This window comes from Cajanus cajan, chromosome 8, assembly GCF_000230855.2.
Source record: "Cajanus cajan strain Asha chromosome 8, NIPB_CcT2T_4, whole genome shotgun sequence".
Classification (NCBI taxonomy): Eukaryota; Viridiplantae; Streptophyta; class Magnoliopsida; order Fabales; family Fabaceae; genus Cajanus; species Cajanus cajan.
The window spans coordinates 39,989,045-40,004,266 of record NC_138524.1 but is presented as its reverse complement, the minus strand read 5'-3'; positions in this window follow the sequence as shown (position 1 = coordinate 40,004,266).

Sequence of the window (15,222 nt, the reverse complement as noted above, 5' to 3'; positions counted from 1 at the left end):
ATGAACTACCCTATTGTAGGCAAATTCAATATGGGGCAAAAACTCATCCCAAGATTTGTGATTACCCTTTAGGACTGCCCTAAGCATAGTAGACAGAGATCTATTCACTACCTCAGTTTGGCCATCTGTTTGAGGATGACAAGTAGTTGAAAAGAGGAGTTTAGTTCCTAGTCTTGACCATAAGACACGCCAAAAATGGCTTAGGAACTTGGTATCTCTATCTGAAACTATAGTCCTAGGAAGCCCATGAAGTTTAACCACATCTCTAAAGAAGAGTTTTGCAATGTTGCTTGCATCATCTACTTTGTGGCATGGAATAAAATGAGCCATTTTACTGAAACGGTCCACTACCACAAAAATAGAATCCATTCCCCTTTGGGTTCTAGGTAAACCTAGCACAAAATCCATGCTAATATCTACCCAAGGGGAAGAAGCAACAGGCAAAGGTGTGTATGTTCCATGAGGCATTACTTTAGATTTAGCTTGTAAACAAGCTAAACATCTAAAACAATGCCTTTGGACATCCTTTCGCATATGGGGCCAATAGAATTTTTCTTTTAGCAAACTAAGGGTTTTATCAACTCCAAAGTGCCCCATAAGCCCACCTTCATGACTCTCTTTAATTAACAGTTTTCTAATGGATCCTTGGGGTATACACAATCTTCCTTCTTTGGATAAATACCCCTTAACCATATAAAAACCATCAAAAGTTTTTTGTTGACATTTTTTATAATTATCACCAAGTTCAAGATCTTCTTCATACAATTCCCTAATATTATCAAATCCAAGAATTTGAGTTCCTAGGGACACAAGCAAGGTATGTCTCCTAGATAAAGCATCAGCTACAACATTGGATTTTCCTTTCTTGAATTTAATAATATATGGAAATTGTTCAAGAAACTCTAACCACTTGGCATGTCTCTTATTTAATTTACCTTGACCTCTTAAATATTTAAGTGACTCATGGTCACTATGGATGACAAACTCTTTGGACACAAGATAGTGCTCCCAAGTTTGTAAAGCTCTAACCAAGGCATACAACTCCTTATCATAGGTAGGGTAATTGAGGGAGGCACCTTTTAGTTTTTCACTAAAATATGCAATGGGGTGTCCTCCTTGCAATAACACTGCTCCTATGCCAACTCCTGATGCATCACATTCTAACTCAAAAGTCTTTTCAAAATTAGGTAGAGCTAAAATGGGTGCATTAGTAAGTTGATCTTTAAGTAATTGAAATGCTTGGTCATGCTTTGAAGTCCATTCAAATAAAATATCTTTTTTGACAAGCTCATTCAAGGGTGAAGCAATGCTAGAGAAGTTAGGCACAAATCTTCTATAAAAACTTGCTAAACCATGAAAACTCCTAACTTCACTAACATTTTTAGGCTTGGGCCACTCTTGAATGGCTTTAATTTTCTCGGGATCCACTTGGACCCCATTTTTGCTTACAATGAACCCTAGGAAAACCACATGATCCACACAAAAAGTACATTTTTCAAGATTTGCAAATAATTGGTTTTCCCTAAGGATCATCATATCTTCTCTAAGATGTCCTATGTGATCATCTTGAGACCTACTATAGATTAAGATGTCATCAAAATAAACAACAACAAATTTTCCTATACATTCTCTCAAGACATGATTCATAAGCCTCATGAATGTACTTGGTGCATTAGTTAAACCAAAAGGCATAACTAACCATTCATACAATCCAAATTTGGTCTTAAAAGCAATTTTCCATTCATCACCCTTTTTAATTCTTATTTGATGATAACCACTTTTAAGATCAATTTTAGAAAATATGGAAGCACCATGTAACTCATCAAGCATATCATCAAGTCTAGGGATTGGGTGCCTGTACTTGATGGTGATATTGTTAATAGCCCTACAATCACAACACATTCTCCATTTTCCATCTTTCTTGGGCACTAACAATACAGGCACAGCACAGGGACTCAAACTCTTTTGAACCCACCCCTTATTCAATAACTCATGAACTTGATTCTCTATCTCCTTAGTTTCTTGAGGATTTGTCCTATAGGCTGGTCTATTGGGTAGACTAGCCCCAGGCACAAAATCAATTTGATGTTCTATACCCCTAAAAGGAGGAAGGCCTTTTGGACCTTCACTAGGGAATATATCATCAAATTCTTTTAATAATTGAGAAACTAGAGGAGGTAAAGAACTAAGCTCAATGCTTAAATTATGACACTGAAGCACACTTTTACAAAGAAGAAGGTAAGAAGGCTTTTCAACATTTAGAGTTTGTTTTAGAGTTTCTTGTTGAATTCCTTCTAAAGATTTCTCTTCCTTCTTCTTTGAAGAATTATGCTTCTTTTCCTTTTTGTTTTTTTTTTTAATCAAGTTTTTTTTTTTCTTCTTCTCTTTTCTTTTTCATTTGTACTTGATCCTCTATCACTTGTGAAGGAGACAAAGGATGAAGTACAAACTTCTTTTCTTTATGAGTGAAAGTAATTTCATTGGTAAGGCCATTGTGCATGGTTTTCTTGTCAAATTGCCATGGCCTTCCCAACAAAATATGACAAGCTTCCATTGGAACTATGTCACAAACCACTTGGTCTTCATAGTTTCCAATAGAGAACTTGACTTTCACTTGTTGATTAACATTAATATCCCCATCTTCATTAATCCAATGAAGTTGATATGGTTTCGGATGAGGAATAATAGTAAGACCAAGCTTCTCTACCAACCTTGTGCTACAACAGTTGCAACAAGACCCACTATCCACAATGAGAGAACAAGCATTGTTTAAAACTTTACACCTTGTGTGAAAAATGTTCTCCCTTTGTGAAAGATGGGACTCATGAGGTTGGCTTCCTAGAAGCCTTCTAACCATGAGAAGTTGACCATCATAAGGATATGCACTTTCAATGTGATGGTCTTCTTCACTAGTTTCACTATCACTAGAAGTGGTAGTACTAGATTCATCAACACTACTATAAATGTCTTCCCCTTTCAAAATCATCACCTTTTTAGTGGGGCATTGAGAAGCTATATGGCCTCTCCCAAGACATTTGAAGCATTTGATGTCACTAGTCTTACTACTAGAAGTGACACTATTTTTGTTTTTCTCTTTTTCATTTTCTTTTTCTTTTTCAAAACCTTTGCCAAATTTCTTAGAGGAATCAAATTGACCCTCCCTCTTGTAGTCTTTCTTAACATAAGAACTAGATTGAGTTTTTCCTTTAAAAGAAGATTTTCTCAAATTTTGTTGTTCCACCCTTATACAAAGTTGGACCAAATCATCAAGGTCCCTATAAGGGAGTAACTCAACTCTATCTCTTATGTCAAAATTAAGACCACTTAGAAATCTAGCAATGGTCAATCTTTCTTCTTCCCTTATCCCAGCCCTCATGAGATATAACTCCATCTTTTGCCTATACTCCTCAACACTCATACCCTTTTGTTGGAGCCTTTGGAGCTTATCCATAAGCTCCCTACTATAATAAGAAGGTATGTGCCTTCTTCTCATAGCACTCCTCAACTCATTCCAATAAGTGATGGGAGGATCATTGTGAAGTCTTCTCTCTCTTTCCAAGGATGTCCACCAATACATGGCTTATCCTTGAAAAGCTAGGGTGGCCAAAGGAACTTTTCTTTCCTCACCTACTTGATGACAAGTGAAGATTTGCTCCACTTTCATCTCCCAATCCAAGTAGGTGTCCACATTATCTTTTCCATGAAAGTAAGGGAGATCAACCCTTGATTCCCTCACTTTGTGTTCTTTAATGACTCTCCTAGGTGTGGGTTGATAGTAAGCATCCATTTGGATACTACCATCATTATTTAAACTTTGAGAATCATGGGAGCTCTTGGTTGAGCTCCTAGAAGAACCTTTTGGACTTTTATTTTTATTCAATCTTTTCAAAAGTTTTTCTTCTCGTTGCTTAATCTTTTGAATCTCTTGTTCTAAAGCCATGATTTGTACCTCCTTTTCAAGTTTTTCTTTTTGTTTTTGAAGTATTTCATCATGCTTCCAAAGTTTTAGTGCCTCAACCTCCTTGACAATTCTTTTAAAACTTTTAGGAGATTCAAAGTCACTACTACTTTGAGAATGTTGACTCATGATTAAGCAATAAGATTTTATATGCTATGCAAAAAGTTATAAAATGTTTTTGGTATTTTCTAGGAATGAAAATAGCACTTGGAAGTCTAAATGTACAAGTTGCACTATCAAGGGAGGTGAGCTACAAAGAGCCACTTAATAACCAAGCCTTTTCAAGTGGAAATCACTAAACTCCTTTGTGGTACTTCCAATTCCCCAAAACTTTTCACAAAAATTTTGAGTGCTTTTTCACAATTTGTTTGTTTTTGACACTTAACTAAGCGTGAGCAAATAAAACTACACAATTCTAGACGTTTATAGGCAACAAAGTAAAGCAATTAAGTACAAGAAAACTTAAAAAGAAGCAAGTTAAGCAACTAGTCGGATATCCTAAGTGGAAGCTTGAAACATATGAAATTTCCAAGCCACTTCCACTAGTACTACACGTGAGAGTCTATCAAGGATGTAGATATACCTGACCAGCTTCTTAATACTCCCTCCAAGCTTTACAAATTGGTTTAAAAATACAAGAGAAATGACAAAAATTAAACTAGCCTAGAAAACAATAAAGTGGCGGCTTTGGTGACCAATTAGTGGCGGTTTTGGTGTTCAACTTTTCTAACACTTGTTTAAGTGTCTTAATCCGCCACTAATCCTTCAAATGGATGCTACTGGACCTGCAAAAGAAACACAACAAAGAGATTAATGGTGGCTGCCTCACAAGGTGAAGGAAAAGGTCACTCAAGTGAAGGAAGTTTAGGAGAAGTTTTGGCCACTAAATTAGGTCAAATTTTTAGGTCTTAGTGTCCAAACTTTTCCTACTCTTTGTTGAGCAATGCTTGATCCTTGAGAAAGGATTTGAGGCCACTTCCAGCACAGGAATTTATAGAAAGAAAACTAGACAAGCAACAAAGCACAATTTGGAAAGCTTATACCAAAAATTAAGAGTAATATGTGTATATGACAAGACACAAAGAGGTTCAACAAGTAAAACTGAAAATTAAGACTCCAAATAAAGGCTAGCACTCAGAGAGAATAGTTCCTAGTTCTTATATGTCTTGAAATTCCTTGAATAGCATGTTTAACCTAGTTTTAGTTTGAATTTGTGTTTACATATTGTTTTCGGTTTGCTTTTGTTCTTGCCTCCTATATGTGCTTTTTCTTTTACCATATTGTGTTCATAACTTGCTATTAGTTCTAGTGAGTTTCTTTAGAGTTAGGTTTCCATTGTGTTATTAAAGTTTTCAAATCACTTTCCATTGAAAATCTTATAAAAAAATTTTACTCAAATTTCAAGTGCTTATCTCTACTCTAGTGCACTCTTTCTTGTGGATTCAATTTTAAAAAAATTTTAGAGGCTGAAAACAGAGTTCAAAACAGAGCCTAAAGACCTATAAAGTATAAAAGAAAAAGAGATCAAAAGGAATCCAAACCAAAACCTAAAGACTAGTGCACTAGTTCTTCAAGTTACTTGAAAATTTGACCTAATTTTTGGCTGTTTTGTAGTCACGGTTTCTATAGCTTGGAATCATAAAAAAATTGAAAAAAAAGGCAAATATACTCTCTGGACTCTTAACTTGAAGATAGAAAAAGAAAGAATTAAAAAAAAAATAGAGAAAGAAAATTAAAAGGAAAAAGCCGAGAGGTATACAATTTGAAAACCTACTTGATTCCTTGTTATTGTTTTGGTTATTACTTTTGCTATACTTATCCAATTGTCTTCAAATTTTTTTTGTTTTGTTCATCTATTCTAGTACCTATCTAGGAACTTTTCTCTCTGAGTGCTAGCCTTTATTTGGAGTCTTAATTTTCAGTTTTACTTGTTGAACCTCTTTGTGTCTTGTCATATACACATATTACTCTTAATTTGTGGTATAAGCTTTCCAAATTGTGCTTTGTTGCTTGTCTAGTTTTCTTTCTATAAATTCCTGTGCTGGAAGTGGCCTCAAATCCTTGCTCAAGGATCAAGCATTGCTCAACAAAGAGTAGGAAAAATTTTGGACACTATAATCACCAAATTTGACCTAATTTAGTGACCAAAATCCTCCTAAATTTCCTTCACTTGAGTGACCAATCCTATCACCTTGTGAGGCAGCTACATTAACCTCTTTGGTTGTGTTTATTGTGCAGGTCCAGAAGCATCTTTTGAAGGATTGGTGGCGGATTAAACACTTGTCTAAGTGTTGGAAAAGTTTGACACAAAATCCGTCACTAATTGGTCACCAAAAGCCACCAATTTATTGCTTACTAGGCTAGTTTAATTTTTTGTCAATTCTCTTGTATTTTTAAACCAATTTGTAAAGCTTGGAGGGAGTATTAAGAAGCTGGTCAGGTATATCTACATCCTTGATAGACTCTCACGTGTAGTACTAGTGGAAGTGGCTTGGAAATTTCATATGTTTCAAGCTTCCACTTAGGATATCCGACTAGTTGCTTAACTTGCTTCTTTTAAGTTTTCTTGTACTTAATTGCTTTACTTTGTTGCCTATAAACGTCTAGAATTGTGTAGTTTTATTTGCTCACGCTTAGTTAAGTGTCAAAAACAAACAAAGTTGTAAAAAGCATACAAAATTTTTGTGAAAAGTTTTGGGGAATTGGAAATACCACAAAGGAGTTTAGTGATTTCCACTTGAAAAGGCTTGGTTATTAAGTGGCTCTTTGTAGCTCACCTCCCTTGATAGTGCAACTTGTACACTTAGACTTCCAAGTGCTATTTTCATTCCTAGAAAATACCAAAAACATTTTATAACTTTTTGCATAGCATACAAATTCTTTTTGCTTAACCATGAGTCATCATTCTCAAGGTAGTAGTGACTTTGATACTCCTAAAAGTTTTGAAAGAATTGTCAAGGAGGTTGAAGCACTAAAACTTTGGAAAAATGATGAGATGCTTCAAAAACAAAAAGAGAAACTTGAAAAAGAAGTACAAATCATGGCTTTGGAACAAGAAATCCAAAAGATTAAGCAAAGGGAAGAAAAACTTTTAAAAAGATTAAATAAAAATAAAAGTCCAAAAGGTTCTTCTAGGAGCTCAACCAAAAGCTCCAATGATTCTCAAAGTCAAAATAATGATGGTAGTATCCAAATGGATGCTTACTATCAACCAACACCTAGGAGAGTCATTAAAGAATACAAAGTGAGGGAATCAAGGGTTGATCTCCCTTACTTTCATGGAAAAGATAATGTGGACACCTACTTGGATTGGGAGATGAAAGTGGAGCAAATCTTCACTTGTCATCAAGTAGGTGAGGAAAGAAAAGTTCCTTTGGCCACCCTAGCTTTTCAAGGACAAGCCATGTATTGGTGGACATCCTTGGAAAGAGAGAGAAGACTTCACAATGATCCTCCCATCACTTATTGGAATGAGTTGAGGAGTGCTATGAGAAGAAGGCACATACCTTCTTATTATAGTAGAGAGCTTATGGATAAGCTCCAAAGACTCCAACAAAAGGGTATGAGTGTTGAGGAGTATAGGCAAAAGATGGAGTTATATCTCATGAGGGCTGGGATAAGGGAAGAAGAAAGATTGACCATTGCTAGATTTCTAAGTGGTCTTAATTTTGACATAAGAGATAGAGTTGAGTTACTCCCTTATATTTGGTCCAACTTTGTATAAGGGTGGAACAACAAAACTTGAGAAAATCTTCTTTTAAAGGAAAAACTCAATCTAGTTCTTATGTTAAGAAAGACTACAAGAGGGAGGGTCAATTTGATTCCTCTAAGAAATTTGGTAAAGGTCTTGAAAAAGAAAAAGAAAATGAAAAAGAGAAAAACAAAAATAGTATCACTTCTAGTAGTAAGACTAGTGACATCAAATGCTTTAAATGTCTTGGGAGAGGCCATATAGCTTCTCAATGCCCCACTAAAAAGGTGATGATTTTGAAAGGAGAAGACGTTTATAGTAGTGTTGATGAAACTAGTACTACCACTTCAAGTGATAGTGAAACTAGTGAAGAAGATCATCACATTGAAAGTGCATATCCTTATGATGGTCAACTTCTCATGGTTAGAAGGCTTCTAGGAAGCCAACCTCATGAGTCTCATCTTTCACAAAGGGAGAACATATTTCACACAAGGTGTAAAGTTTTAGACAATTCTTGTTCTCTCATTGTGGATAGTGGGTCTTGTTGCAACTGTTGTAGCACAAGGTTGGTAGAGAAGCTTGGTCTTACTATTATTCCTCATCCGAAACCATATCAACTTCATTGGATTAATGAAGATGGGGATATTAATGTTAATCAACAAGTGAAAGTCAAGTTCTCTATTGGAAACTATGAAGACCAAGTGGTTTGTGACATAGTTCCAATGGAAGCTTGTCATATTTTATTGGGAAGGCCATGGCAATTTGACAAGAAAACCATGCACAATGGCCTTACCAATGAAATTACTTTCACTCATAAAGAAAAGAAGTTTGTACTTCATCCTTTGTCTCCTTCACAAGTGATAGAGGATCAAGTACAAATGAAAAAGAAAAGAGAAGAAGAAAAAAAAAACTTGATTAAAAAAAAAAACAAAAAGGAAAAGAAGCATAATTCTTCAAAGAAGAAGGAAGAGAAATCTTTAGAAGGAATTCAACAAGATACTCAAAAACAAACTCTAAATGTTGAAAAGCCTTCTTACCTTCTTCTTTGTAAAAGTGTGCTTCAGTGTCATAATTTAAGCATTGAGCTTAGTTCTTTACCTCCTCTAGTTTCTCAATTATTAAAAGAATTTGATGATATATTCCCTAGTGAAGGTCCAAAAGGCCTTCCTCCTTTTAGGGGTATAGAACATCAAATTGATTTTGTGCCTGGGGCTAGTCTACCCAATAGACCAGCCTATAGGACAAATCCTCAAGAAACTAAGGAGATAGAGAATCAAGTTCATGAGTTATTGAATAAGGGGTGGGTTCAAAAGAGTTTGAGTCCCTGTGCTGTGCCTGTATTGTTAGTGCCCAAGAAAGATGGAAAATGGAGAATGTGTTGTGATTGTAGGGCTATTAACAATATCACCATCAAGTACAGGCACCCAATCCCTAGACTTGATGATATGCTTGATGAGTTACATGGTGCTTCCATATTTTCTAAAATTGATCTTAAAAGTGGTTATCATCAAATAAGAATTAAAAAGGGTGATGAATGGAAAACTGCTTTTAAGACCAAATTTGGATTGTATGAATGGTTAGTTATGCCTTTTGGTTTAACTAATGCACCAAGTACATTCATGAGGCTTATGAATCATGTCTTGAGAGAATGTATAGGAAAATTTGTTGTTGTTTATTTTGATGACATCTTAATCTATAGTAGGTCTCAAGATGATCACATAAGACATCTTAGAGAAGTTATGATGATCCTTAGGGAAAACCAATTATTTGCAAATCTTGAAAAATGTACTTTTTGTGTGGATCATGTGGTTTTCCTAGGGTTCATTGTAAGCAAAAATGGGGTCCAAGTGGATCCCGAGAAAATTAAAGCCATTCAAGAGTGGCCCAAGCCTAAAAGTGTTAGTGAAGTTAGGAGTTTTCATAGTTTAGCAAGTTTTTATAGAAGATTTGTGCCTAACTTCTCTAGCATTGCTTCACCCTTGAATGAGCTTGTCAAAAAAGATATTTTATTTGAATGGACTTCAAAGCATGACCAAGCATTTCAATTACTTAAAGATCAACTTACTAATGCACCCATTTTAGCTCTACCTAATTTTGAAAAGACTTTTGAGTTAGAATGTGATGCATCAGGAGTTGGCATAGGAGCAGTGTTATTGCAAGGAGGACACCCCATTGCATATTTTAGTGAAAAACTAAAAGGTGCCTCCCTCAATTACCCTACCTATGATAAGGAGTTGTATGCCTTGGTTAGAGCTTTACAAACTTGGGAGCACTATCTTGTGTCCAAAGAGTTTGTCATCCATAGTGACCATGAGTCACTTAAATATTTAAGAGGTCAAGGTAAATTAAATAAGAGACATGCCAAGTGGTTAGAGTTTCTTGAACAATTTCCATATATTATTAAATTCAAGAAAGGAAAATCCAATGTTGTAGCTGATGCTTTATCTAGGAGACATACCTTGCTTGTGTCCCTAGGAACTCAAATTCTTGGATTTGATAATATTAGGGAATTGTATGAAGAAGATCTTGAACTTGGTGATAATTATAAAAAATGTCAACAAAAAGCTTTTGATGGTTTTTATATGGTTGAGGGGTATTTATACAAAGAAGGAAGATTGTGTATACCCCAAGGATCCATTAGAAAACTGTTAATTAAAGAGAGTCATGAAGGTGGGCTTATGGGGCACTTTGGAGTTGATAAAACCCTTAGTTTGCTAAATGAAAAATTCTATTGGCCCCATATGCGAAAGGATGTCCAAAGGCATTGTTTTAGATGTTTAGCTTGTTTACAAGCTAAATCTAAAGTAATGCCTCATGGAACATACACACCTTTGCCTGTTGCTTCTTCCCCTTGGGTAGATATTAGCATGGATTTTGTGCTAGGTTTACCTAGAACCCAAAGGGGAATGGATTCTATCTTTGTGGTAGTGGATCGTTTTAGTAAAATGGCTCATTTTATTCCATGCCAAAAAGTAGATGATGCAAGCAACATAGCAAAACTTTTCTTTAGAGATGTGGTTAAACTTCATGGGCTACCTAGGACTATAGTTTCAGATAGAGATACAAAGTTCCTTAGCCACTTTTGGCGTGTCTTATGGTCAAGACTAGGGACTAAACTCCTCTTTTCAACTACTTGTCATCCTCAAACAGATGGCCAAACTGAGGTAGTGAATAGATCTCTATCTACTATGCTTAGGGCAGTCCTAAAGGGTAATCACAAATCTTGGGATGAGTTTTTGCCCCATATTGAATTTGCCTACAATAGGGTAGTTCATAAAACTACCAATATTTCTCCTTTTGAGGCTGTGTATGGATTTAATCCTTTGACCCCTCTAGACTTGATACCTCTTCCTAATGTTGAGCATTTCATTCATAAGGAAGGGGCTTCAAGGGCTGATTTTATTAAGAAGCTGCATGAAAGGATTAAAACTCATATTCAAAATCAAAATGAGAAGTATGCCAAACAAGGGAATAAAGGCAAGAAAGCTATGATCTTCGAGGAAGGAGATTGGGTTTGGCTTCATTTAAGAAAAGAACGTTTTCCAAATCAAAGAAAGTCCAAACTCAGTCCTAAAGGAGATGGTCCCTTTCAGGTCTTACAGCGTATCAATGATAATGCTTATAGACTTGATTTACCCTCTGATTATGGAGTCAGCACTACTTTTAATGTAAGTGATCTTAAACCTTTTGTAGGTGCTAGTGATGATGAGGAGGAGCCTTCAGATTCGAGGTCGAATCCTTCTCAAGAGGGAGGGAATGATGGAAGAGCATGGGCTAAAGGCCCAACCACTAGAGCTATGGCCAGGAGGTTACTTGAAGATTTGACTGCTTCAGAGCTTAGTGGGCCCAATGGGCTTGGTGGGCCTAGGGTGCTTCTCACTTGGGCTTTAATGGATTAAACCACCACATTTTATTGCATTACTTAGTATAGGATGTAACTTTCATTTTTGGTCTTGTATTTTGACCATAGACTAGGGTTGTTGTACTTAGGCTCATTTTTGGGCTTCTTAGGCTTTGGGCTTTTGATACCCAATATTAGGCTCATTCTTCTTCTTATATTTTTTCCTAATCATTGTATTCATTAGACCATTGTATCTTGGTCATTAGATTAGGGTTTAAAGGAGGATTAGTAGTTCATTTGAATTAGGATGAATTAGGTCAAATTTAGGATGGATTTAAGTTGCATTTGGGTCACACTTTTGGCACCACCTTGGCTGCACAAGTGTGACTCCGAAATGCACCCTAAATCCACTCTAAATTCAACCTAAACACACACCTAGCTACACATGACCGGTCATGCACATGTGACACAAGGTTTGAATTCAAATTCAAATTTGAATTCAAACCTTGGCGCCAACATGTGGCCAATCATGTGGCGCCAAGTGTCTTCCTATTTTTCGGTGCCTATATGTTTCCCTCCTAACCCATATTGTAGACACTTTTGATCATAATAGAAATTTGAGTGCCTTTGGCCGAGTTTCCCTCTCAAAAGTCTCTTTGAGTTCATCTTCAAAACCTTAGGATTTTTCCCTAGAATCCTTCTCTTTGAAGTGTGCTCTCCCTTGAAGCTTGAGCTTGGATGCTTCCCTCCTAGTTCTAGGTTGTTTCATCCGTGAGTTCTTAGCTTTGAGTGTGTGGAAATTGAAGAACAAGTCTCCATTGAAGAAGATCCGGTCCAAGCAATTCCATGGAGAAGCATTGCCTTCACTTCTCCTAGTGTTGCTATCACCTGGGGAGACTAATAACCAACACAGAGGCACAACATAATAGGTAATTGGTTTACTGTTTATTGGTTCTCTCTAATTCTTCAACTGACTTACATGCTACACCTGGGGAGACTAATAACCAACACAGATGCACAACATAATAGGTAATTGGTTTACTGTTCATTGGTTCTCTCTAATTCTTCAACTGACTTACTTGCTACAGCTGGGGAGACTAATAACCAACACAGATGCACAACATAACAGGTAATCAGTTTTCTGTTCATTGGTTCCCTCTAATTCTTCAACTGACTTACTTGCTACACCTGGGGAGACTAATAACCAACACAGATGCACAACATAACATGTAATTGGTTTACTGTTCGTTGGTTCTCTCTAATTATTCAACTGACTTACTTGCTACACCTGGGGAGACTAATAACCAACATAGAGGCACAACATAACAGGTAATTGGTTTACTGTTCATTGGTTCCCTCTAATTCTTCAACTAACTTACTTGCTACACCTAGGGAGACTAATAACTAACACAGAGGCACAACATAACAGGTAATTGGTTTACTGTTCATTGGTTCTCTCTAATTCTTCAACTGACTTACTTGCTACACCTGGGGAGACTAATAACCAACACAGATGGACAACATAACAGGTAATTGGTTTACAGTTCAATGGTTCTCTCTAATTATTCAACTGACTTACTTGCTACACCTGGGGAGACTAATAACCAACACAGATGCACAACATAACAGGTAATTGCTTTACTGTTCATTGGTTCTCTCTAATTCTTCTACTGACTTACTTGCTACACCTAGGGAGACTAATAACCAACACAGATGGACAACATAACAGGTAATTGGTTTACTGTTCATTGGTTCTCTCTAATTCTTCAACTGACTTACTTGCTACAGCTGGGGAGACTAATAACCAACACAGATGCACAACATAACAGGTAATTGGTTTACTGTTCATTGGTTCTCTCTAATTCTTCAACAGACTTACTTGCTACACCTAGGGAGACTAATAACCAACACAGATGCACAACATAACATTTAATTGGTTTACTGTTCGTTGGTTCTCTCTAATTCTTCAACTGACTTACTTGCTACACCTGGGGAGACTAATAACCAACATAGAGGCACAACATAACAGGTAATTGGTTTACTTTTCATTGGTTCCCTCTAATTCTTCAACTGACTTACTTGCTACACCTGGGGAGACTAATAACCAACACAGAGGCACAACATAACAGGTAATTGGTTTACTGTTTATTGGTTTTCTCTAATTCTTCAACTGACTTACATGCTACACCTGGGGAGACTAATAACCAACACAGAGGCACAACATAACAGGTAATTGGTTTACTGTTTATTGGTTCTCTCTAATTCTTCAACTGACTTACATGCTACACCTGGGGAGACTAATAACCAACACAGATGCACAACATAATAGGTAATTGGTTTACTGTTCATTGGTTCTCTCTAATTCTTCAACTGACTTACTTGCTACAGCTGGGGAGACTAATAACCAACACAGATGCACAACATAACAGGTAATCAGTTTTCTGTTCATTGGTTCCCTCTAATTCTTCAACTGACTTACTTGCTACACCTGGGGAGACTAATAACCAACACAGATGCACAACATAACATGTAATTGGTTTACTGTTCGTTGGTTCTCTCTAATTATTCAACTGACTTACTTGCTACACCTGGGGAGACTAATAACCAACATAGAGGCACAACATAACAGGTAATTGGTTTACTGTTCATTGGTTCCCTCTAATTCTTCAACTAACTTACTTGCTACACCTAGGGAGACTAATAACTAACACAGAGGCACAACATAACAGGTAATTGGTTTACTGTTCATTGGTTCTCTCTAATTCTTCAACTGACTTACTTGCTACACCTGGGGAGACTAATAACCAACACAAATGGACAACATAACAGGTAATTGGTTTATAGTTCAATGGTTCTCTCTAATTATTCAACTGACTTACTTGCTACACCTGGGGAGACTAATAACCAACACAGATGCACAACATAACATGTAATTGGTTTACTGTTCATTGGTTCTCTCTAATTCTTCAACTGACTTACTTGCTACACCTAGGGAGACTAATAACCAACACAGATGCACAACATAACAGGTAATTGGTTTACTGTTCATTGGTTCTCTCTAATTCTTCAACTGACTTACTTGCTACAGCTGGGGAGACTAATAACCAACACAGATGCACAACCTAACAGGTAATTGGTTTACTGTTCATTGGTTCTCTCTAATTCTTCAACTGACTTACTTGCTACACCTAGGGAGACTAATAACCAACACAGATGCACAACATAACATTTAATTGGTTTACTGTTCGTTGGTTCTCTCTAATTCTTCAACTGACTTACTTGCTACACCTGGGGAGACTAATAACCAACACAGAGGCACAACATAACAGGTAATTGGTTTACTGTTCATTGGTTCCCTCTAATTCTTCAACTGACTTACTTGCTACACCTGGGGAGACTAATAACCAACACAGAGGCACAACATAACAGGTAATTGGTTTACTGTTTATTGGTTCTCTCTAATTCTTCAACTGACTTACATGCTACACCTGGGGAGACTAATAACCAACACAGATGCATAACATAACAGGTAATTGGTTTACTGTTCATTGGTTCCCTCTAATTCTTCAACTGACTTACTTGCTACACCTGGGGAGACTAATAACCAACACAGAGGCACAACATAACAGGTAATTGGTTTACCGTTTATTGGTTTTCTCTAATTCTTCAACTGACTTACATGCTACACCTGGGGAGACTAATAACCAACACAGAGGCACAACATAACAGGTA